This window comes from Sylvia atricapilla, chromosome 1, assembly GCF_009819655.1.
Source record: "Sylvia atricapilla isolate bSylAtr1 chromosome 1, bSylAtr1.pri, whole genome shotgun sequence".
NCBI lineage: Eukaryota > Metazoa > Chordata > Aves > Passeriformes > Sylviidae > Sylvia > Sylvia atricapilla.
Window position 1 is genome coordinate 132,361,919 of NC_089140.1, and position 26,044 is coordinate 132,387,962.

The window sequence follows — 26,044 nt, forward strand, 5'->3', positions numbered from 1 at the left end:
GTCTCATGAGTTTCCTCAGGGCAAGAAAAAACAGCTGAGAACAGATACCACAAAACCTAACAAATCCACCTGATGTCATCGTCTCTTGGGGGTTGTGTAATACAGTTAACTGCTGTTCCCAGGAGAACTACCAAATCTAATTACTTGTTATGACTGCATTAGACGAAGAAGGTGCATCTTGCTGATAGTTGCCTAGTGGGAATATAGAATAGCTCTTTCTTTTGTCCACTTATAATTAAAAGAATCTCCTTTGTATATTAGATTCAGTAGTTTATAATGAAATGCAATAAAGATTCCTTGAGTAAATATCCTATTTTTCTTAATATGCTTATACAATTTAATGGAGTCTCTTATTCATTGGAGGAGGAGCAGTTGCAGAAACAGTGTGCTTAAACAGACATGACAAACCATGCAATAATCCAGTGCATGGTTCAGGCTAATGCCTGACTAACAAGCACGTCCCACAGCAGTGCCATTTCCATTTGTGCCAGACACCTGAGAAGCAGCAATCATAAACCTCTTCAATGGCTAGGAGAAAAACCTGCCATTCTATCGTCTGTGCAGACAGATTTAGCACTCCGTGAAATCTGTATCAAAATTACCCACCAGCAGAATTAGGTAACCAACTTTAAATAGCAAGGAATAGGGAGTTATGTCTAGTTGAGCAGCAGCAATTTGGACAACACTGATTCTTCAGTGGAAAGACTGAAGAAATATGCAAAATATGGTACAGAACAAGAAATGCAAACACTGATGAAACACACAAATGGTTGAACAGACTTTTATTATCAGATGAAATAACAATGCCTTAAAATAGGATCCCATTTGGGTTAAAAAAATTAACAAAGTCAAGGAACTGTAGATTAGGGCCAGGTGCTAGAAATTTAAGAATGTTTTTGCTTTTATCTGATGATTCTTGGAAGAAACACTTGTGTTCATATTTCTGCAAGAAATATTTCCTGTTGTTGAGCTTTCCTTTGAAAGACATATTTCTGTTTCACTACTGAGAGCAGTTGCAGAGCTATAAATGCACAGCAGGCCACGCAAGACAGATCTTTAATTATACCTATCCTTCCGTGAGTTCACTGGGAGCCAATTGCTCAAGGCTAATAAGGATTAAAACATATTCAATGACTCTGAAAAACTGTCTTACTGCTAATCTTCCCAAATCCCCTGTATTATTTAGAGCAACACAAGCACAACAGCTCCTGTTTGCAAGTGAAAAGCGAAAACTTTACACTTTCATGTAGTCATGCCCAAGTCCTGCTTTACTAAACCCCACTGCTCAAAAGTTTTCAGCCAGTATCATGATGCTCTGCAGGACTTTGATGTAAATCTGCAAATATCAGAGTTCTCTATGACGGCTTCCATGGAGCACTGACACTAAGTGATCTCTGAGCAGACCTGACTGGGAAATTCAGGGAAAGTAGAAGACACTCCATGTCTAACAGAGAAAGTAATTAAAATAATCAAACCTACCTGAAAAGCCACAGGCAAAGTTATAGGCAAACGCTCCCCTGGCTCCCTCAAACCCTACTGACATTATGCTCCAAGGTCAAAACCACACAGGTTGAATTCAACAAAACCAGAAGTACTGAGAGAAAACTGCATTCAGAAATCTCCTTTGCGTTTGACCTCTTTCAATCCTGAAGTTTTACAAGGAGAGCACCTGGACATTACTTCTCTCTTTGCAGAGTGAAATGTGAAATTACTGACAGTGCTGTGGGGCAAAGGCAGTGCTGTATGTGGGGCTGGGCAGTCCCCAGGGAGCTGCAGTGCACAGCGCTCACTTCAGTAAAGGAGGGTTTGGAAAACAAACTTTAGGCATCAGACAGCATTAGAAGGGAAGAAGGGAGAATGTTGGTCTCTCACAGAGAGGGCTAATACAAATAATATCAATTTGCTTATTGTGGAGAAATGGTAAAACAGAAGGGGTGCAGTAGTGGATACTGACCTCTACATTTTTCACATCTTAAAAATAAATGGATTGTAAACTAGAAAAGGACTAAAACTTGTTGGAGTCCAGGGCATTTGTTTGGATGCCCTGGAAGGTCACAGACCTCGGCAGGGAGACTCGGGACCTGAGCAAGAGGGTTTAGGATCTGTACAGGGGGGTTGTAGTAGACCCTGGCACGGAGCCCAGGAAGACAAAGTCTTTGACTTCAGCCCATGGGAACGGCTTCCAACATTAAGAGAATAATTACAAACCACAAAGGTGTGAAAATAGCAGTTTAGCTTAGCACAGGGTGGAATATTGTGTAGTTTTGGGGTTCTTAGAATGGAGGTAAATGGGGAACAAGATGCAGGATTTAGGGTAGTGCCCTGGGTTCTTCTTCTTCTCCCCTAGCACCCATCTTCTGATGTGAGGGTGGCACAAAGTAGTTCAAGGAGATTGGGTCAGAGTAGAGATGACCCTGTGAGTATAGATGATAGGTACTGGCACATAACTATAAATAATATACATGTAATTATCTGTATAAAGAGGCTGTGACATCCCATTGAGGGAGGAGTCATCATGTGTCCGAGCAGCAGAACATCTTGGCTGGGCACAGAGAGAATTTTAAGATAAGAAACAATAAACAACGCGAGAAACCTTGAAAAACAAGACCTTGAAGACTCCATTTCATTCTCATGTCTGGCTCAGGGCCTTCAGAGGGCAAAAGACTCTCAACCACCTGAATCTCGGGTGAGCAAAACCAAACTGGAGAAAATCTGAGCCTCACAGGGGAAAGGGTATGTACCAAGAAACAACATGAAATCAGCATCAAACCCACACTCTTTAAAGGGTCAGGTCAGCAGTGTACATGATAATGTTCCTCTGTACAGAGAGAGGAGTAAAGAGCCTGGTGCTCTACAGAGCAAAGGCTTTTCTTTATCCTCTCTTCCAGCCATGTTCCTAATTTCCTTCACTTTGGTCCTATTAGAACCCCACTGCTTTGTTTGACAGACTGGAGTTGCCAGCCTTTTTGTCACGCTCCAATGGGCTGATTTCCTGGCTGTGGTGAGAACCGACAGCTCATGAGCTCTACCTAGACCTGGGCTTCAGAAAAAAACACTTTTCTATTTTTAAGGCTCTTTTTTCTCCACAAGGATTCTCACCCACATCACCTGTGACTACGAAGCAAATGCATCTGGGTGCATTCCCCAGCATGGGGGCCAACTGGAACAGAAGTTCCCTCATCCCTGCTATTGGACTCTGCACCCTCCTGAAAAGTGACTGTGTGCCATTTGCCCCCTGGAATGGGCCCAGTGGCACAGGCTGGGAAGATAGGAACTGATTGGGAGCTAGACTGGGATAGGGACTGCTCTGCAGAGGGAGTGATTTTGACTACTGAGCTCTGGTGCTGGGGTTGCCCCCTGTTTAATTTATTATGGACACAGCCAGTGGCCATAGTACAGACACAGCCATTAGCTCAGAAAACTGGATAGCTTGTCACTTACTTGAATGTTAGTGTCAAAACAAGAAATACCAAGGCTTGGGGGAAGCAAATGCTTACCTAGTGTGGGATATTAAGAGGGGATTATGAACTGGACCCAAAGTTCAAATAATTTGGCACATGCTCTGCAAGGGGCCTTGGGCTCAGTTATGAATTTACTGGGGCTCTGAAGGGGTCTCAGGGTATGTGTACACAAAGGAGTTGGACTGGATGCCAAGGGGGGCCAAATGCCCCCATAGAGCTCAGCCCTTCTGCCTCCAAATACCAGCCTTGGTTGGCTTGACCCTTGCATTACCCCAAATGCCAGTCTTTGTGGGCTGAGCCTCCACCTACACTACACACACCTGTTGCTGGGGTTATTGGAGACTCCAGACCACAAAGAGGGCTGTGGTATGGTCAGTTTAGCTTCTCAGCACCCCATAGATGGACAGCTGCATCTGTTCAAGAGGCATGTGACTCATCTGGGTCTGGCCACCTTCATGTGGGGATGCCTTTCACTGGGACTCAGGGGATTTCCACAAAGAGGCACATGTTGCCTGTTCTGGTCAGTTCTTTGTGCATGCAGCAGTGAAGCAGCTCCTCCTCATCCACCCACCAGGGCCACAGGAGAGCTGGCTGATCTCCAGTGAAGGCAGTGAGAATGGGATGCTCCCCTCTCTGCTCCTGCTCAGCGCTCGGGCAGCCAGCCAGCCACAGCGAAGGTGAACTGCTGAGACGTGGTGACAGCAAGCCGCTGCCACAAGCATTTAATTTTTAATTCTGCTCAGGGCTTCTTTTCTACCATCCTTCCTTGTAGCCCTAGGGGAAGGCTGCTGGCACCTGTTTCTGGAGCTCACATTGTTTGTGTTTGGCTGCATGCCTGACTGTGAGGGACAAGAGAGAGGGGTCCCCAGCCAGCCCTGGTGGGTGCTGTCAGGGAGCCTCTCCAGAGCAGCTGCTTGCCCGGGCCAGCATTCAGGGATGGGACACACAAGGTGCTTTGAGGACTGGAATTGCATCCCAGCTCAGTGGGATCTGATGGCATCACCAGTCCCAGAGCCAGGCTCCCTTGAGCCTTTTTTCCCAGAAGCATTCTTTCCTTCTTCTTCAAAGGAGCATCCACCAACAAGAGCTGCTTCTTTTCAAGTTGGGCAATAAAAAAGTGGACAGCATGAGCACACTGCCCAACACTTGCCCCTGGGAAGCAAGGGCCGTCAGGAAGGAATTACTGGGCTTGCCAGTGAGGAAGCAAAATTGCCTGAAATACCAAAATACCCCTCACTGCAGACAGAGGAGTATGCAGCTGTTCCACGCAGCCTACAGATCCTCTCTTCTCCCCACTCAAGTCATTCCTCTGCTTAAAAATGTTGTTTTGGGAAGGAAATGAATAATGGGAATAGCACTGTAAAAGCATGGGGAATTCACCAAACAAAAGAAAAGCTGCTATTTTTGAGAATGCCTCAAACTGGTAGTGGTGGCTTGTTTTAACTCCTTCTTTCCCAGCTGCCTCCCCAACACTCTGTTTGGAGTGCTACCCACAAAGCATGGTGGGAGTGGCATGCAGGAAAGGAGTGTCTTCCTACAGGCTTTTGGAGCAACACCACAGCCTACTAATAGCTGGCACATGGTGAACTGATAGCGAAACACTCTGATTTCTAATCAGATTCCTTGAATTGAGGCGAGGGTTTCTGCAAGGGTCCCAGTGTCTAACAAGAAGAGCAGAAGTCAGGCAACCAGTCACCCTGCTAGTGCTTCTGTCATCTTTTGTCATCTCTGAAAGAACTGTATCTTTCTAACTGAAGCACCACAAACATTACGTGTGAATGGTGGGTGACTGCACAGCAGCTGAGAAACCTGCCCTAGGTTCTCAGTGAAAGGGCCATCGCTGCAATAAAAGAAACAGAATCTGCCAAGGCTGAGGATCAAGTTAAGCAGTATAAACTCATCTTTAACAAATTCACCAAGACCCGCATGGAGCTGATGTGGAGCATGTTACACTGCTGCTTCATTAGCTCTCACTTTTTCCTGCCACTGGTGTGGCCAAATTGGCCAGGTCTCTTTGCAGCCCTGGTCAGGGCTGAATGGCTCTCCTGCCTGCAGATTCTGTGCCAAGGGAAGGCACAGGTGATATCTGGACCTCTACTGCAGATGGCTCTGCACTTCCTCCTGACAAAACCAATCCTTCTGGGCTAACATCTAGCAGAAGAGAGTCAAAATAAGAAACAAATGTGGAGGGACCACTGCGTTGATTATACTGGAGGAAGAACAACCAAAGTCTGAGTTCATGTTTTCAGTTCCTAAAGCAATCCTATTCTGCCCAAGTGCTGCTGTGCACGTCGGCAGTGAGGATGCAATGGAGCTAGCAGCAGGGACAGGGGATGCTCTCTCACAGGCAAATCTCATTTCTGAATTGTCAGAAATGAATTTTCTTTGTTTCATAAAAGATGAGTCTAAACACTGCTCCCTGGATTTTCCTTTCCAAGAGCAATATGAGAAAAGAAATATCTATTTTTTTGTTCAGAAGGAGTTCCTCTTTGCATTGCTTCTGACCTTCCCAAGTCCCAGCACTTCTGCCTTTCACTGAGTTCTGCTTTTCAGCTTTTACCTTAGCGGTGACAAGGGGGACTTCCTTGGCAGGAGTCACTCAGCTCCTTCATCAGGTGCTGTCAGGAGAGGCAAAGCAAAACACAAATGGCCTTTCGGCAGAAGTTCCCACTACCCAGAAACTCTTCAGTAACTCAGAGACCAGAGAGTCTACACAGACATCAGAGCTGAAAGTGGTTTAATATCATATGCCATCAAACATTACATGCCTTGCAATTCATGTTGGGGATTTTGATTAAGGAAACCCTTGAACATACCAAGGAAGAACTGTGAATTCTGATAATGTTCTCAATTTTTGGCAGTAAAGTAATTGAAAATGAAGGGTGAAGTGAAATAATTGAACATGAAAGCTGTGTGCTGTGTCAAATCAGCAATAATACTCAACTGAGAGGAGATCATGGTTGGACTGAAAGATTGGTCAGCCATAATTTTGCACTCTTCTCATCCCCATCAGCCTGTGAAATAAAAACACAGGCTACCCTTCTGGTGGACTGCTTCAGCAGGATCAGAACAACTTTACATGAAAGATAAACAACGATGAATAGGACGTTTGACAGACAGGTCCAGAGGACAACAGACAGTGCTTCTGCTGAGATATAATTGCTCTAATTGGACCTGGGCTTGTGAAGATGGTAAAGCTAAAGAGGACTCTGCAATCATGCTGCCATTCTGCACAAAAGAATACTGTTGTGATAGGAAGCACATAGCAGTTGTGGAAAATAATCAACAGCTTTGTGCTCGCATCCCCCTGCCATCTCGGATTTGCGAGCACAGCATCAGCAGAATTATCTTCTTTAGAGTTAAAGGTTCTCAGGGCTGAATTGCTTCATGAAGTCTCTTTGAGTGTTATTCAGCTGAAGTTAGACACTTCACATGTGCTGGATCCATTGTGTTTTTGCAGTCCTGGAGGAGACGCAGAAAGATCACATGAGGTGTAATCAGGAAATCTAGCTGCTCTGGGAGTGAGGGAATTCGGTAAGGAAAGAAGCCAATTTTGACCTTCTTCAGCTTTAACTTGTCTTCTCTCGGCTGATAGCCTGTAAACCACCTGATCTGCTTGTCTAATAAAACCTCTCTACAAGTAATGTTGAGTGTCTCCAAAAGCTGATCTCTTCTATTTATAACAGTAGAACAAGCATGAAAATGTTGTCATCAAGTAGCAGGCACTGCACAAGGGTTGACTGTTCACTGTTCCTCCAGCCCTACTTTGAGCCCAGTGCCCAGATGAGAGAGCAGCCCTGTTAGCCACAGCTACATCACACAGCAGCTAACACACACTGCATCACTGCTAACACAGGCAGAGAATTTCCCTCTCCCAACACCTTCAGACAGCTCCATTTCACGAAAGTCTTGTCTGGCCTGTTCTTCAGATGCCCACGGACATGAGGCAGCACTGCCAGAGGCCCTTGCATGGGCACATGCAGCAGTGCAAGAACAATGGCAGCAGCCTGCCCTGGACACTCCTGCCAGCACGTGCTCATCAGCCCTGACAAGGGCTCTCCTTTCCCCCTCATCCCATCCCTCCTGGTCCACCATGTCCCTGTGGCTGGACAGCTTGGCTCTGGCCTGCTCCCCAGAGCCCCATTCTCTTGACAATGAAATTCAGCAGGCAGCTAAGAGGCTTTGTGACACATGTGGCAGGTACAGCCTGTCTCAGCTTTCAGCTCCCCTGTGCAGACACAGTCAGTTGAATTGCTGCCTCCTGCTCCTTTGCAGTTCCTAAGTAAATGTAAAAAAATGCAGTTGTGATGTTCAGGAACCGCTCATTTCCCACCTGTAAACCAGCACTTGTACCTTGAGCAAGGCCAGTTGTCCCTAAAGAGCCAACCTGGCTTGCTGCACCCTCCTTATCAGAAATGGTCATGTGCAGTGATGCCCTGAAGCTCCTGTCCTGTGCTCACACTGCAAATACCAGACACAGGTGGCAGGATGTGCATCACCCAAAATGTGAGCAATGGGACAGACATCTTCTCCAGCACCCAGGCAAAATGACAGGGCTGGGTGCAGTTGGGTGCAGGAAGGAGGACCTGGCCAGCCACAGGACAACTGTCTTGATCCTCAGAGCACTCTGGGGGTGACAGTGTCCCTGGGCCACTAGGAACCATGACACCAGCCAGCCCATTTATTTATGCCATTTGTCCTTGGGGTCACAGGTCCACACTTCTCCTTTTCCTGTCCTGACATTTCCTCTGGAGTAGCACTGTGTCACTCAGCAGGCCAGTGACAGATGTATGGGGACATCAAAGCATCAAGCTTTTGATGCTTTGAATCCCACACTCAACTTCTGCCTCCTCCCAATGCCATCCTTGCTTTGTGCATCACAGGCCTGGTTTCACAAAAGGACCTGACCAATGCCCCAACAAGGTGGTGGCAAAAATTGGCCGTGGATGATGCTCTCCTAAAAAGTGCATGTCTCAAACAAAAGTGCATGAGATTTATAAACACAAACTCAGCTGAAAAACACAAGACATGTTTGTTTCCAGCTAATATGTCTATGATGAGCCATAAATTGTCACAAGAATAAAAAGCGTAAGGATTGAAACCAGTCAATTTTATACAGCTAAAACTTTGCACAACACTGTGAATATATACTGCAAAAATTACTGAACTACAAAAGATGATAAACAGAGCTAAATCAAGACCCATCCTCAGCTATCTGCTGTAAAAGAAGGCGTGGCTGGCAATTTCAGGTGCTGGGCAAATTGAAAACAGCATTTCAGACCAAACTACAAGCTTCTTGGTTTTTCTGCATGTAAATCAGATCCTTACATTATCTCACTGTCATTTTGTGGCTGAAAGCAATTCAGCAGCTATCAGCACAGCCAGACTGAAATTCAGCAGAACAGGATCTGAGCCCTTCAGCTCATAATGATTAGATGATTCTGTGGAAATGAATCTTATGAAAATATGAAGTTCAGTAGAAAGCTCACAGTGTGTGAAGACCACAGAAGGGAGAGGAACTTTACAACTCAGCCTTCACATTTTCCACCTATAGGATTTCACCATTTGCTAAAGTTGTAGTAAGGGCAGCTTCTTCACACTGCTCCCTCTGGGAAATATCACATTCAACAATTCCTGAATTACGGTTTCTAATTATATTTTCATACTGTAATGCTGTCTGAAATGCAAATTTGATGACAGAATAATTCAATCCATATAAAATAATTACAAAATTACTGTTTCTCAGCCCTCAACTTGTACTCCCTGCTATTTAAGAAGATAAATTTAACAGCAGCAAAAGTACAGCCAAAACACAGTCTATTTTTCAAACTGTTATCTGACTATAACTGTCTGCATAGATTTTGGCTCACCATAGAAGATTACTTCTAAAATATGACTACCAAAAACATTCCAGAGTTCGGATTTTTGTTGCTTTAGCTTGGAACCAACAGTCAGGTCAACTTTTATTTTGCACTCAGAGTGCCCTACGCATGGCATCTGTGTTTAATTGGAAAAGCAACTGTTGGTTAAAATGCCAAATCTCTACTGCAGTCCTAATGCTGATGCAGACATTAAATTAACACAATGTAATGATTTTTAGCAGAGTGAGAAACAACTTCTGCAATAAGTAATTTAAGATCCTGAAACTCCATACTGAAACATCAGTTCCCACTGACAACTGCCACCCTCTACAGAGGATTTTATTCCCCCCATGAATATTGCCTAAGCAGTAGCTAGAACCTTTAAAAAGACAGCAGAAATTGTGTTCTGTTTGGAAAAATTCAAGGAGTAGTGTTCTGCATTGCAAGAGGTTTCCAGGTTACATTATGATTCTGGCCTAAATTTAGATTGTCATTGCCCGTCAACTCAACCAGATCAAGGTAGAGCACACTGAGTGCATTGTTATTATGAGGCTAGAGGCATCAACAGCTCACATCTGTTTTTGATTTCCCTGCTGTATCCAGTTGTGTGAGAAGTGACTTGAGGAGACGTCAGACATGACTTTAGCCAAGGTCTTTCCTAAGGTGAAGTGCTCCAGTTCCTCAGGAATTGCTGGTCTGCTTGCCCTCACCATAGAGGAGAGATCATCCATTCCTCACGTGTGTGCAAAGGGGGGGGACATTTGCAAATGGCATGAAAACTGATGGGAAGTAGGAGAGTCAGTCTAGACTCCCTAAAAGCAGGTGAAGTGTTGCCAAGCCCATGTGCATCTCACGTATTTTCTCTTTATGTCAGAGGATTTCAAGCCCAAGTAAGCTGGCAGCGTTACAGCTGTGGCATTGGGCAGAAGGTGAAGGATGGGCTGTGCACCCACCTTCCCCTCTCAGTGGTGGGAAGGAATCTACAGGCTTTTCTCATGGTGGGTGGAAGCATGGCAGCACAGAGATGGCAGGATGCTTAGCATTGCAATGCCTGGCAACTTCACACAGTGCCAAGATAAACCCAAGTGCTAGTCCAAAGGGTTTGGTACAGAGCTGACCAGTGAAAACAAGAGCATGAAATCATCAAGCAGAGGCACACAGCCCCAGGATGAGTCTCACACACCATTCCCTGCCCTCCTGAGCAGGGATCTGTGTCACCTCCAGTTGCAGACCTTCTGCCTGTGAGCTGCCTGCCTGCAACTCATTCCCATGTCTGGGGCAAAATAGGTGGATCCTAGGGATGGCATGGCCAAAGCCCCCAAAGACTCATCAAGAGGGGACAGAGCTGTCACTCTGCCAGGTAGGACGCATCCCTGTGCAATCTCAGCGGCACTTACCAGCTTCCCCTGCAACACTGCCTCTCAGACCTCTTTCCACACAGCATGTACAGGACTCTTCTGCTAAAATGTGAAGCAGTTTATCATCCTTCGCTCTAAGGTCAAGTTAGAGCCTTCTCAAGACTACCTCAGTAGCACTAAGGAAAGATGTCTATTCCATAAGGAGATGAGGAAGGTATTTTTAAATCATTTCTAATGAATAGCTCTTGAGTAAAAGTTGCAGCAATTATTTTTCCCCTTATAAGTAGTTTCAAGGCATCAAATACTACAGGACACTGTATTCAAGCCTAAATGAATGAGCATAAGCCTCAGCCCACACTGAGCATCATCAGTCAAGTCCAATCTGGGAGGTGACGGCAGCTACACATGGAGCCAAATCCTGAAGACATGAGGGTGAATGACTCCTCTTGAATGGCAGGTGCCACTCAGCTCAAATCTGTCCCCATACTCCATGCCTTGGTCCCTCTGCAGACTTACCCCAGCAGCATAAGCTGGTGAACAAGCAGACCTCAGAGGGTGGTGGGCTGTATAAACCACCTCCCTGTCCTCCCTGGATCCCAGCCCACCTCTACAGTCTGGGGAGCTCACATGCAGGTGGAGGGGAATGGACTGCTATGGGCTGAGACACAGCTCCCCACAGCAGCTGGGGATCAGCTGTGCCCATCTCAGCCCAGGTGGGTCACCAGGGCAGGGATGCCGAGTGCCCACTCATCCCCCATGGCAAGGCTGAGCAGGGGTGCCAACACCTCCAAGGCTGCAAGGCTCCTTAAACCTGGGTAAGACTCACCTCTGAGGAGCCAGGCGAGATTCCTCAGGCACTGGTGCAGTGGCATCAGGTGAAGAATTTAATAAAGACAATTTGAAATATTTCAGCCCTCCCCAACAATGATGTTTTAGGGCATGAGAGTTGAACTGGAAAGAATTGATGAGATAACACCAAGTGAAATGGTTCAGACATCTCGGATGCGTTTATCCTCGTTCTCTGCTAAGAACGCCAAATGCAGTGAAATCCGGAGCACTAAGCCATAACTTCCTTAGAGAAGTGCCTTCAGTTTTAATGTCTGTCTTGGCTCTCTTCATAAAACAAGTATTTATGCTGCATTTGATAATATTAGGATAATTTTTATAGATTTTTTTGAAATCTTACTGCTCTGTGTTTTAAATTGTTTTGTAGCTCCACATCATTTTAGACCAGCAGCTGCTTTAGAGAATCATTATCATTATCGATAAACCCTTTGAACTTTGGGAGGAAGGGAACAGGAGTATATAATTAGAGAAGATAAGAAAGATCTAACATACTTTTCCAGGAAACAACATGCATGATGCTTCAGCTGTAATCTGTTGTTAAAACAAATCTATATGTTCCCACAAAAACAAACTCAGCCTGTGGCACTAAACTTCAGGAGCTCTGGGATAACCTTCCACACAACAGCAACCTCGGAGTAAGTGCAGTACAGAAACAGACCCAAACTCCCTCTTGTTTTTACAAAAAGATCCAAATAGTATTTCATTTTTCAATCACTGTGGTGATTGAAAAATCATGCTGCTCATGCTGCATTTCTTTTTTTAGCTATTCTGACTCCTCTCAATGCACAAGAGAAAAAGAGAAAAAAAAAAAAAGAAGAAAAAAAAAAAGAGAGAGAGAGAGAGAAAACAAGCCCTGTGTGTGCGTGCTTGTGAGAAAAAGGGTAAAAGCCTGTGTTACAGCAATGCTGCTCTCTTGGCATATTTCAGATAATTTTTCAGGAAGCTTTTGATTCCTTCCTCTGTAAACACTAGAGTCAGAGCGCCGCGTGCCCCAGGAGAGGGGCAGGGAGCCCGGGGAGCGCGCAGGGTGCAGCGACTCCGGGGAACAAAGATGATCGAAATGCTCGAACTTCGAGAGTTGGGGTTGAAGCTGCTCCTGGCTGCATTGACTGCTGTCTTGCCGCTCACTGGACACACTGGATACAAACCCGCCTGAACCGGGCAGCATTAAAAAACTACGAATTCCAACAGAGTTATAAAAACCACGATGCCTAAACATCATTTCTTTTAACTCCCGAACGCATTAGCCTAGGATTACTCACGTTCATTTATATTCCTAAAGTGTCAAATGAGAACGATACCGTTTTATTCTCCTTTCACGGATCATTAATCTATATTTAACTCCGTTTTGCCGTCTACACACAGAATTAGTAACTGGAAGCTGCTTTGCATTTATCTGATAGCGCTGGGCTTGTTCATCAAGGCAAACTTCCAGCCAAAACAAACAAGTGAAACAAAAATCAGTCACTGATACAAGCCGCTTTCTACTCTAGTTCTTTTTTAAGGAAAATAACGCAAACCTGATGAGAACATAAAGCAAACGGTTACCTCAGACCGCAGAAAGGCAAGTTTTTAACAGCCCATGCTCCGGCAGCCCCCGAGCTCGAGCGGCGGCGAGGATGACTCCGGCATCCAGCGGGCTCCCGGCTTTGGCTGCGCGGCCGGAGCGGGCTCCGCCCCCGGTGACGTCAAGGCGGCCGTCACATGGCCCGGCGCCGGCCCGGGGAGCCATGGTTGTCCTGGCAACGCCGGCACTGCTCCGAAATTGTTTCAATAGGTCATCTGTCATACTGCGCGCACGGCGGAGCCATCGCGGGCCCCGGACAGCCCAAACACCGCCGGGGCTGCTGCGCCGGGGCTGGTCCCGTCGCCGACTCTCCCTTAACCCTGTCCCTGGAGGAAAACGCCTCGTTCTTCCTCTTGCTCCTGCATCCGCAACCTCCGCCAGGAAAAAAAGACATTACAACCTGGTTTGTCCAAGCGAAGGGGCACAAGAGCTGCCCTCCGAGGGTGCCGGGGCACCTCAGTGACTGGCTAGCACTAAAATTAGGGTGTTTCTAAATGACACGCAGCTGAAGTTTTATTCATAGCCACGGAGACACGTGGCTGGTCACCCACATTCTGCTCGGATTCGGGCGAGGCAGCGGCGGAGCGTGCTGCAGTGATGAGGGGCCGCAGCCGGGCAGGGCTGTGGGCTGGCCCCCAGAGCTCCCTGCCCCTCGTGTCCCTCAGCCTCGGTCCCTCTGCCAGCCTGCAAGCGCGGCTTCTCCAGCTGCTCCCAGCAACGCACCACGGGGAGGGACACAAAGCAGCGTGCCTCCATCTGATTCTGACTCACCTCTGCAGCCTTCTCCTGCAGGAAGAGACACAACACATGGTGTCTCCAATTTCCATGTAACTCTAGATAAAATCCACTCCTTCCTCCAAATTTCCTTTCTTTTCTCTCTCTCCACTTCACCTTAGCAGAGCCCCACAACACATGGATGTGCCTGGAGTGGGACACAGAAGGTGCTGGAGAAGGGAAGGACTTTCACCTGTGAGAAGCAGGGAGCAAAGACAAAGTGTCAGCAACAAGAAGATGCTTCTGAGCTCATCAGGTCTGGATGAGTGGACAGTGATGTGGAAAGAAAACTGTCTGAACAGCGGATCTCAGAAGGTTGTGGTCAGCAACACAGGGTCTAGTTGGAGGCCTGTAGCTCATGCTGTTCCCCAAGGCTCAATACTGTGTCCAGTATTGTCTTACTTATCCATCATTAACTTGGATGAAAGGGGCAGATGCCTCCTCAGCAAGGACATGGCACAAAGCTGGAAGGAGCAGCCGATACCCCAGAGGGCTGTGCAGCCCTTCAGAAGGACCTGGGCAGGCTGGAGAGATGGGCAGAGTAGAACCATCTGAAACTCAAAGGCAAATGCAGCTCCTGCACCTGGGGAGGATCCCTGGGGACCAGTACAGGCTGGGGGCTGACCTGCTGGGAAGCAGCTCTGCAAAGAAGGTCCTGGTGGACAACAAAATGTCCATGAGCCAGCAGTGCCCAAGAAGGCCAAAAGTGTCCTGGGGTGGTAGGAAGAATGTGGCCAGCAGGTCAAGTGATGCCCCTCTACTCAGCTCTAGTGAGGCCACATCTGGGGTTCTCTGTCCAGTTCTGGGCTCCTCAGTGAAATAGAGACATGGAACTCCTGGAGTGGGTCCTATGGAGGGATACAAAGATGATTAGGGAACTGGAACAACTCAGTTTTGAGGGAGGGCTGAGAGAGCTGGGTCTATATAGCCTGTAAAAAAGAAAGACTGAGAGGGGACTTTATCAATCTCTATCAGTATCTGAAGGGAGGGTAAAAAAAGGATGCAGCCAGGCTCTTCCTGGTGGTGCCAAGTGATAGCACAAGAGGCAATGACAGAAACCGGTGCATAGATAGTTCCACCTGAACATGAGGAAAAGCTTCTTTACTCTGAGGGTGAGAGAACACCGCAACAGGCTACTCAGAAAGATTGTGGCGTCTCCTTCTCTGGAGTTATTCAAAAGCTTTTTGGACACAATCCTGTGTAACATGCTCTGGGGAACCCTGCTTGAGCAGGGAAATTGAACTAGATGACCTTTGGTCCCTTCTAATCATTCTGTGAGCCTGGGACCAACAACAGCCCATGCTGGTTTACACAGCATTTAGTGAGTAGGGCATCTCTAGCAGAGTTTACCAACAACCCCTCCAGCACTGGCACTGCACTGGGGCTTTCTTGGGCAGCTGCTCTTTGAGGGCAAAGCCCTTTGAGATCCTGAGCTGCCCCCCTGGGTCTCAGTGCTAAGCAGTGAAGAGGGCTGAAAGACTTATTACAATACAATAAGGCAGCCCCCAACTGTCTAAAACTCATGCCATAAAAAAAGGATATTCACAATTAGCTAGGAAACCTGTGACTGTTTAACAAAACAAGAATAATGTGATGAATTTTTAAAACACCCAGTGATTACTACATGTGTTGCACATAATCCCACATATTATTCCAATATAGAAGGCTGAAACTTCATGTCAACACCCACCAATAAAATTGTATCATAACTTACAGATGTATTCTTTCACTTAATGGCAATGTTTGTACAATATTACATAAAGTTTTGGTTTGCAGTTTAAAAGATATCTCTCAACACTGTGTAGTGCGTTCCTTTCTGCTGGTCTGACAAAAATGCATGCACCTGAGAGATATCAATGGTTCTTAATTCTTATAAAAGCCTTTTCACAAAAGGAGACATTACAATGCATGCCTTTTGATCGTCACAAACATTCAAAAAAACTATTTTGCTGATTCCCTAAAGAGCCGACAGAGACAGCCAGGTAGGACCATAGAATCATAGAATGGTTCCAATTCAAAGGGATAGGACCTTGAAGATCACCTACTTTCAATCCCTCTGCCATGGGCAGGGACACCTTTCACTAGATCGGGTTGCCCAAAGCCCCATCCAGCCTGGCCTTGACTGACTTCCAGGAATGAGACACCCACCATTTCTCTGGGCAACCTGTTTCAGTGTCTCACCACCCTCACAGAGAATCATTTCTTCCTAATATCTAATCTCAGCCTGCATTCTTTCAGTTTAAAGCCACTACCACTTGTCCTGTCACTATGTGCCCTTGTAAAAAGTCCTTCTCCATCTTCCTTGTAAACCCCTTTGGGTACTGGAAGGCTGCTCTACAGTCTTCCCAGATCCTTCTCTTCTCCTGGCTGAAGAACCTCAACTCTCACAGACCCTCAAGGACCTGCACCTGCTCTGCTCCTGTGCAAGTCTGGTTCTCCACACTTGCAGACACATGGGTGTGCAGAGCATCTTCATCTTACAGCATAAAAATAGCCCTTTCACTCACCTTTACAGCATATTTCTGCTGCAGTACAAGAGCTTGGAGGAGTTTTTAAACCATGCACAGTGTTTATAAGGGGGTGCTAATTATGTGTTGAGAGGGTTATAATTTTTAGCCAGCTGAAATCTGCTAAGTGAAAAAAAAAGACAAATGCTCTGAAGAATGGCAGTGTGGGGTTGGATGTTCCCAGTTCCCAGGGCTTGGCAGAGGTTTTCCTGCACCTCCCCAGTGATGTGGGTCCTCCACAGGGATATTTTCTGAATCACTGACTGAAATCTCTACTTCTCTGTAGTGCTCAGTGTAACTGTGAAAGCTTTCCAGCACTAGGGTCAAGGGAGACCTTACACCATGCAGACAGATGCAGAAATGAAAGCAACAGCATCTGTCCCTCAGAGAGCTGAAGTATCCTGCTAGAAGTGGCAGAAAACTCCTATATTCTCTGAGTTAACTTTTCCGTGATAAAACCCCCAACATAAAAAGAGCTTCCTCTATAGTTTCAATCAACCAAGTGAGCTCAAAGTAATGAGACATGGGCACTGGCAGGAAAAATACAAAACAAATATTTTATGCAGGGAGAGACTTGTGAATGATGGCTGATGAAGAACTCAGTGTGAGCTGGCAGTTTAGGAAGCTTAGACTAGTTTAGTTTGGAAAGCTTAGGGGGTTTTTTTTGTTAGTTCAGTTTAGTTTAGATTAGTTTAGTTTAGTAAGTTTAGTTTTAGCTGTCAGCCCAGAAGGCCAACTGAATCCTGGGCTACATCAAAAGGAGCAAATTAGAGGAGAAATAGGGGGATTGATTAATCACCAACTTAAAGTGCAACAAGGGAAAGTGTAGGATTCTGCACCTGGGATGGGGCAACCCAGGATATACAGACAGACTGGGGAATGAGAGGCTGAAGAGCAGCACACAGAAAGCAATCTGGGGGTCCTGGTCGATGGAAGGTTGAATATGAATCTGCACTGGATGATATTTGGGGTTCCTTTATACCCTTAACATTCTACAATTTAAAATCTGGAGCCTGCTGAGAAACAAATGCATTGCATCCATCTGGGACCATGATACAAAGGGACCCCTCCTCCTGCTAGAAGAGCATGATGCCTCCTGGGGAGAGGTTTCTGTTGTGCGTTTGGGACCACCTCAGTCCCTCCCACCACTCCGAGTCTGGGGCCCATGTAGGGCAGTACAAGGGAACAGGAGTTGGTTCCTTCATCCTTAGATAATGGACAGTCTGCCAGAACTTCACTGTCTGCACTGAAGTGTGTCATAGGTATCATATACACACATAGATATCTCAAATACCTAAACCTAGAACAAACATGTACGAGGACCTATGTGATAACTTACACACAAATGCAGTACTACAAAGGGCACCATCCAGCTTTCCCCCCTGCACTTCTTTTGTCTCTACAGAGCTAACAATAGATAACATTTGTTTGCCCATAAAATGGAAGACACGCAGGGAGCAGAAACTCTATATGGGTTGATCTTTGAACCCACAAGACTAGATCTTCCCTGGCGTCAATCCTCGCTCTCAGGAAGGAGTCACATCCATGCAAGCAGCTGAGAATCTACTCTTGGCTTTCCTCTTATCAAAACAACACTTAGAAAGTGTTTCACCTTGGAATCTTCCCTCCCTTTTACTGTTTTTAAAAATAAAAGGAAGGAAAAAGGCAAGTAGGCATGTTTTTGGTGTAACAAATATAAAGAACAAACCACATGTGTTTTGCTGGCCTCTGCTGCTTGCTGTTTGAAAGAGTGGCTAATGTTTCCATTGGCATTGGTTACATAGATAAAAAAGAGACAGAAACAAGGCTCAGCAAACTTGTCATGTTGACTTTTGCTCTTGTAGAAAAACAACATGGGAAAAAACCCACAGGAAAAGACATTTTAGTTTCGATACAGCTGTCACGGCACTACTAGCACAGGGGGTTTTGAACAAAAACAAGAAGAGAAAGTGGTTCAGCCCACCCTGTTCACTGACGGCGGCTCAGTGAAAGAGTTATTGTTTGAGTCAAATCAGGTGGAAGATGGTTTCCCAGGAATGCAGCACTGTAAGAAGATCCTACACTCTCCATATATCTGTCATGACTCTTTACTGCCACTGATTCCTGTTCCCAGGGACAGTGAAAGATTCTATTTTCCAAAGCAGTAATTTTTGTTTCCTGTGCTGCACCAGCGGCTTTGGGGATGCCCCCAGCACCTTTTCTAACAGTGAGAAGAGCCCCTAGACTGAAGGGAAACTCAGCATCAGCAGCCAGGACCTGGTCCCAACAAAGGCCTCTGATGGCTGCTGCTGAGAGATGGGAAAAGCTCTTGCAGTGTGATTAGCCCTTTTGTGACATATCCTGTAAAAAGGATCATGTGATCTGTAACAACTTTTCTGGCATTTGAGCCTAAATAATGCAATCATCTATCCTTAGGCAGTATTGCAGTAATTGTTTTTACTGCTGAAATACGCAACAGGATTTTTTTTATAGTTTTGCTTGCACCTGCTTCCCCATAGGAACTGATCACTTTTGGGGCTTGTGCATTCCTCCTGCATCTCCTGCCCCATGCCAGTGTCTCTACATGCTCTCCTTTCTCAACTTGTTCTCCTGGATTTCCCATGCAATGCCCTCACCTTCCTTCTGGGAAACTCCATCACCTTTACTTTAAATGAGAAAATCATCTTGAACCATGAGTAAGATAAAACTCACTTTCTGCCACCTTGCACATCTTCTAGGACAGCATCTACCCCAGCAGCTAAAAGGAGCCAGGACCCGTTTCCTAGCCCAGAGATCAGATCTCATAGCACCACTGGAGCCTGCAGCAACAAACCTCTCCCCCAAGGGAGTTGCCTCATCCCCTTCCTCCTGTTGTGAAGGTTCTCAAGCCTCTGCTTTTCCCTAAACCACAGCTGGGAGAGTGAGAGGAGTTGAGGCTGACTACCACAACAGTAATTTAGCCTCTGAGCAGTAGCAAGTGTGCTGCATTGGAATCACCCCTGTAGGAATCCCATCTCACTGGCACAAAAACACCAGGATGTGCGGGTGGGAGGAGCCCCAGCTGCTTTGCCCTGGAGAGAGCCAAGCTGAGGAGTTAAGAAAGAATTTCACAACTTCACCCAGAGCCCCTAAGACAAAAGACAAACTTTTTAGTCACGCGACCTGTCTGGAGACCCACAAGCCCCCTTGGGATCTTATGTAGATCTGTTACAATTGATTGGTTTTGTACTCTTTTCCTCCCACTCTGGTGTCCCATGAAAACCCCTGGGTTTCCTCTGGTTGGCAGAGGTTCCTCGTCCCTGGACCCTTTCGCTGGTACCTTTGCAATAAAGTTACCACCTGCGGAAATTCCATACGAGACCTCTCTCTCTCTCACCACGGCCGGCTAAAAGAGGGGCTAACTCACAAGGGCAGGAGCTGAAATCACTGAGCTGAAATCACTGAGCTGAAAAATCACTGCTCTGCCCGCTGCTGAGAAGCCCCTCTGCCAGCTGATCCCCCAAGAAGCTGTTTCTAGCGAGACATCTTTTGGGGGTGGTTGTGGCTCTCTGGGTCCCAAGCGGCGGACCCTCTACCAGCTGGAATACCAGGAGACCAGCACAAAAACTCAAGAGACTAGATAAAAAAGTGAAATATTCTTAGCTGGAAAGAAATCCCATCATCTAGCAATCACAGTCAGTGCCTCCTGAGGGACCAGCCAGGAGACTGATTCTGCTGCTCAGTGTGGATGCTTTCCATTAATTGATGCACTTGAGTTGTGTGTCCTTACCTAGGGGCCAAACTGAAAGAAAGCAAGGAAAAATAATTTGGATCAAACAAGAATTGATTATGTGGCAACATGCAGGGAAAAAAAATACACTTTGTATCAAAAAAAGCATTTAGGGCATTTTAAAACAAACCAAGGATATTTGGAAACAAAGGTCTTCATCTGCACTGGCACTTCAGCAAAGACCCATGTGGGCAGGAGGGGCCACCACTGTTTGTCCTGCTGGTGATCACCCTCTCTCATCCTTGAGGCCTGTTTGGCTGGAAAGCACAGACCAACGCCTCTCCTCTCAAACTCTGATATTTGTATGGTCGAACCTAACCTAGCCCATTTGGACTGAATTTGCTGGTTGTTTGCAATGCCTGAAAGCAGCACTTTCTGGAGAATACTTGATTTGCCAATTTTTCATCCAGACTGAAATAATAGCTCAGGTAGCAAATTACCACCTGAGCCCTCTTGCCAGGATCTCTGTTGTCTCAGAAAAATATTTTCTGATTGTCTGGCTCTTCTGCGTCTCCTCCTTACTGTGTGGAAGTCACATCGGAGCTGCAGAGATATTAAGATCCTGACCCAAAGTCATCTAAGCACATGGATAACCTTACACTGGCTGGGATGTTACACGTGTGCTTAAGTATTTGCTGGATGAGAGCCCAAGTGCCTGACAGCATCGTGGAAACCAACCGTGCACACAGAGATAGCGGTGCAGAAAAACAAGATAGAAATACCCTTTTCCTCCCTAAGAAATCTTTCACCAATGAGAAGAATGGAAGAGAAATCTGTAATAGGAATTCAGTCATATGTATTTTAGTCCCACATATATTGAAAGGAACCTTTCCAGTTTTTAAAAAATTCTTTGCAGTGTTGATCACATCTGGCAAATTTCAAATGGTTTTTGTTTTTTCCCTTATTTTTCTTTTCCTGTGCTTTCACTCCCTCTTTTTATTCCCCCTTTCCCTGAGTTGCTGCTGTCCATTTCTGTGTAGTTTATCTTATCTGAGTAGCTGCTAGTATTTAATTTGTAATAGAAAATCACCAGCCTGCTGTTGCACATGGAATTCTTTATCACACTTCTGTTAAATATACCAGTTTGTGAATAGCCCAATTTATAAAAAAGTGAATTTCAGCACACCTTTGATATGGTGTTTCACTGCCCACCCTCAGGAATGAAAGCATGATGTTATCCTTCCTTAACAAAGACACAGTGCTTCCAGCACTTCCCATGGCTCTGAAGCCCTCGTGGTCATATCAGCCCTTGGCACTGGAAACCTGTTTTTCTCTCTAGAGGATAGTGGTGTTTTGCAGCCCACTCCCAGGAGCCCAGATGGTGCCTGTGTACACCCTCTGAAGAGGGCTTCTGCCTGCACAACTTCCCCCAAAAACCCTGGTGGATGTGGGGTCTTTGGGCTGCACTGGTCGCTGCCAGCCTCCTCCTCACCCAGCTCCAGATTGCCACCCAGAAACTGTCTTGCCACGAGGAAAATCTCCCCTGGGTTGAATTTGGACACAATAAACAACTCATTCTGCTTCAATTTTTTGCTAGTCCTTAGCTGGACATTTCTGTGTCCCTTCCAGTTATCCAGCATCTCCCTGGCAGCTAATCTCTGCTCCTCAGTGCTAGATGGGTAAAGTCTAAATTGCCAGCTTTGCCTGGTTTTTTATCAGTGGGCAGGCAGGGGTCAGAATGGAACAAAAGGTCAGTTCAGAATGCTCTGGAGTTTTGCTCTTCGGAATGCAGCTCACTGTCCTTGCACACACTGTTATATGGTGTCTCTGGCAGGGGCTTCCTTAACTTCTTCCTCCACAGATAGTATGGAAAGGTTTCCTTGAGTCAGTAGCTGCTGAAGAGATAGGAATGAAAGCCTTTTTGGCATATGTTTTTGGGCTAACACCAAGTGTCTTTGCCCTTTCCTTGATCACATACACTTTTCCCCTTTCTCCCTTTGATAGCCAAAAGGTAAGTGGTGATAAGTTTGTCATAAATTTCCTAAACACAGGAACAGGAGCCAGAGAAGCTATCTTGCTGGAATGCAGACCATCCGTGCCACTTCAGCATCCAATTTGTCCAAGCTGAGAGGAAGAACCTGGCCATGCCTGATCAGCAATTCCAGCAGCAGTGTCCAGCTCCACCTCTCTGACATCCCATTTCCCACTTCTGCCTTTTCCAGCACTTGCTGCTGGCATCTGCCTGTGTCCCTGACCCTGCTGTGAGAAGGATGGATGCCTGGACACCAGTTAGGCACATACCTGCAGTGCAAGCTCACAGCAATTGCCCAAAGGCAAACATACGAATTTTCAGACCTGCAGGCTCTGCAGCCTGGCACTGCAACAAGAGGAAGGCACAGAGCAGCTGGAGTGATTACTGCATGGCCAGGCATCTGTGGCAGCAACAAAACCAAAAACTGTCAGACTCTAGGCAGATGAGAGCGGAATACCCTCTCTCTAGTAATCTTCCGCCCCTTCCCCTTCCACTGGTGATGACAAACATGGAGTTAGTTAGGACTCTGGACACTAAGCCAAATGTTTGAGATCTTTCCAGTCTCCAGTTGGTGTTTTGTGTCTCTCCTGAAGCCAGACCTGATGCTATGGCATGCTGTCCCCACATTAAATCAATCTTGCATGTAAGTCAACTCCATGGCTGGACCCCACAGATTAACAGGCAAACGGGCTCTGAGCCCAACAGTGCTTTATGTGAACTGGAATGTAAAGGCAGATTCTCACAAATCAACTCAATCGGTCTTTCCCTTGACTTAGTTGACTCCGTGGGTAGGCATGTACACATGGTTTTTCACAGGCAGGTATAAGCTCACTCTGCTCCAGTGTGAATTGACTGGAAACCACATAAGAGTGGTTTACATGGGAAAAAAATACACCAAAACCAAGCAAAGAAGGCAGCCACACTTAGAAAATATTTGGTTGCTGCAGAGCACAAGTAAGATGGAGCTGACAACTGCCTGCCAGAAACATGCAGAACAACCCCAAGAATAAAACAAAAACAACCTAGGAACAGCCAAATTCTGTAAGATCCAGTTACCAAAACTGCTGCATTTATGGCTCCTATTTGTCTTTAACAGGAACTAAGAACTGTGTTGTCCTTTGAGTGAAAGGCTTCATTGTATGAAGTATCTTCCTGTTCCTGGTAGAGATGACCCTATCCAGATGTCCCTGGACTCCTCATAGGGAGAGAAAACTATGGCTGCTTTCCCACATTATCTCTGAGTGGGACAGTCGCCCAGTTGTGTTAAATCCCAGCAACCAAACTCATCAAAACAAAACAAACCAGAGCAAAAGTGAAGCTGTCACTGACATGAGAGGGACATAACTTCAGTAAGCCAGATGACAAGCCATGGCTGGACCACTGCAGATCCAGGTCTTGCCTTCACCCCCTCATCAGTGTTGCCAAGAGCAGCGCTTTCCAGCTAGTGTATCCAGTTTTTTTCTTCAGGAGGTGAATGCCACCCCAGTTTGAGGATGGCTTCTAGGCTACAAATGCATTAACTTTTCCAGAAGATGCAAAGACAAGGCAAATACAGGTTGATGCAAGAATCTTTGCTCCTGACTCACTGAGTCTGAGCACTGCTGTCACTCAGTCCTGCTCAGCCTCCTCTCCTAGGGGTCACAGACTCTCCCAGGCATTAAGTGGCACCTGTTTGCTCCTTCACAGTCCTTCTCCTTCCCTGCCCTGGTCCCTGGAGACTCATCATGGGGCCAGAGAGCAGAGCCCTGTGCTCTCCAGGGCTGTGCAAGCTGTTACAGCTGCGTGTTTTATCTGCTTCAGGAAGATTCAAATGGGAGAGTGAAATTTTATTAATGCTGAATTTGATGAAATGTTACCTGAAACTGGTGAAAAACAGGTTGAAATTTTTGAAATGTATTGAATAAGAAGTGCCCCAAAACAATGTTAACTTTGCAAATTAATCTCACCCATGTACTTAAGTGCTGCAAGCCAGTCCAGCAAGACAGGAAAAAAAGTCAGAGAGGAGTTATTACACAGAGAAAGGGTGACATCCAAGTTAGAGATCATCTGGGTATAGTCTCAAAACAAATTTAATCCTTCATCTCAGTCTGTGGCACAACAGGAAAATGAACAGAGGGGCAAAGATAGAGTAGCTAATCAGACAGAATATGGGGATGAATATTACTAATGGAATAACATTTGAAGACTTTTGATGTGTTTAAATCAAGAGACCAGGTGATCTGTATCTAAGACTCAAAGAATAATGAAAGAGCTGGCAAATTAAACAGTAAGTCCGGCAGTGAAAGCTTCTGACAAATATTTCTAGTTCAGGCTGTCTCTAATCAAAGGACTGTAAGTAATGCTCACAAATATGGGCCCCCTTATCTGGTCTATGTAGCATAGAAAGCATTAAGTCAGATTTTACGGGAGGAACAAACACAGAGGAAGACAATACAAGCCCATATCTTTATGAAATATATACATTCATCTTAGCCAGTATCTGCTTTTGATAAAAGGATTTTACTGGCCAAAGGGAATGTTATTTACCCAGACTTTTCTAAACCACCCAACATGCTACAATATGGGTAAGTATTAGGTAAAACAGAGATTATGCAAGCTACAAGAACTGTAAGGTGAGGATGAACTAGCCAGTGGACAACATCTTCCTGAACCTGGAGCAGGCTGGCAGGTGGACAATGGCAGAGCTCCTCAAGGGTGGGGCCTGGGAGTGCTCTAATTTATAATGGCGCAAAAATCAATATTTTGCTGGTAAAGTATGGTGATGAAGATGTGGCCCACATGCAAGATGATTTTAGTGTCAGAGGATGGACAGACAAATTCAAACCAAAAAAGGGCAGAGATCCTTGAGGAATGGGAAGTCTAACTGGCTGGAGGAAACAAATCTAGTTTTCAGCTCTGTTACCTTCAGCTCTGGTCAGACTGGATGAGCTAAAAAACATTTTGCAAAAAGGTATGGAGGGTATGGAGGGTATGGAACAGTGGCCATCACTGTTTCCATCCTGCTTATCCCACGGAGACTTCCCTGAGGACACAAGGGAGGTGATGACATATTTCCCCTTTCTGCTGGTTAGTTAGACTTGACCCAAAACTTTCCTTTTCAAGATATGTGTTTGGCAAAGAGTAGTGACTCCTTGAAATTACAGTCCACAATAAAAGGGAGACATAAGCATTTTATTTCTCTTAACTGTCTGCATATTTGTCTGCATCTCTTTTGAATTGTTTTACCAAAAGGTAAAAACAATTTCTGTTCTGGAAAAAAAGGCACAAGTCATTCCTAAAAGGCAAAAAAAAGCAAGTTCCACTATACTGGTAGTTAGTCACCGTTTTGAACTGTTGTCATGCAACTTTTCATAACTAGGCAATGCAAAAACAAAAACAATGTAAAATAAGCCTGGATTTATCTCTTGGAAATTCTCTGTTGGAGAATGAATTGGATGAGGGAGATTTTTCACATTGCCAAGGGGCAGTTTTTAGAGGATTTTAAGGTCTTTGGTGGATTAGGAACAATGAACATAAAGAAGTTAAACTGTGGGTACACAGTAAATAGCATTTACACAATAGAGAAAGTGCCACCATGACACTGACAGGACAGGACTAGATCAAGGTAGCTGACCAAAAGAAAGGGAGTAGGCCAAAATGAAGGGGAAAAGTTATTGCCTTGTCTTATCATGAGCATTGCCTTTGACTTTTAAACAGCAAACAAAATAAGCCATTAAAAATACATCTAAATTTGAGATAATGCTAGTAAAGGCAACAGTGGAAGGTCCTTGGTTAAGCAGGAACTGATTTCTACTACTGATTGAAATAAATCTGTTGTGCTATGAAAGAGGTTAAAGTGAATACCAAGTTTCCTCTAGAGTTGTGTCTATGGCCTCTGTTCCCTACCACAGTGACCCCAGAGCTGCTCCATGTCCCAAATAATTCTTCACTACAAGGCTCCCAAGCCTTCT

General features: G+C 45.7%; 1 protein-coding gene across 1 annotated transcript in view; it reads right to left on the reverse strand.

Moving 5' to 3' along the window:
- Positions 1 to 13,156, reverse strand: part of NCALD (neurocalcin delta) — a 49,079-nt gene extending 35,923 nt beyond the window's left edge. Inside the window, exon 1 of the mRNA XM_066334328.1 lies at positions 13,075 to 13,156. The gene's annotated coding sequence lies outside the window, so the exon portion shown is untranslated. The remainder of the gene's footprint in view (positions 1 to 13,074) is intronic.
- Between the last annotated feature and the right edge of the window lie 12,888 nt (positions 13,157 to 26,044).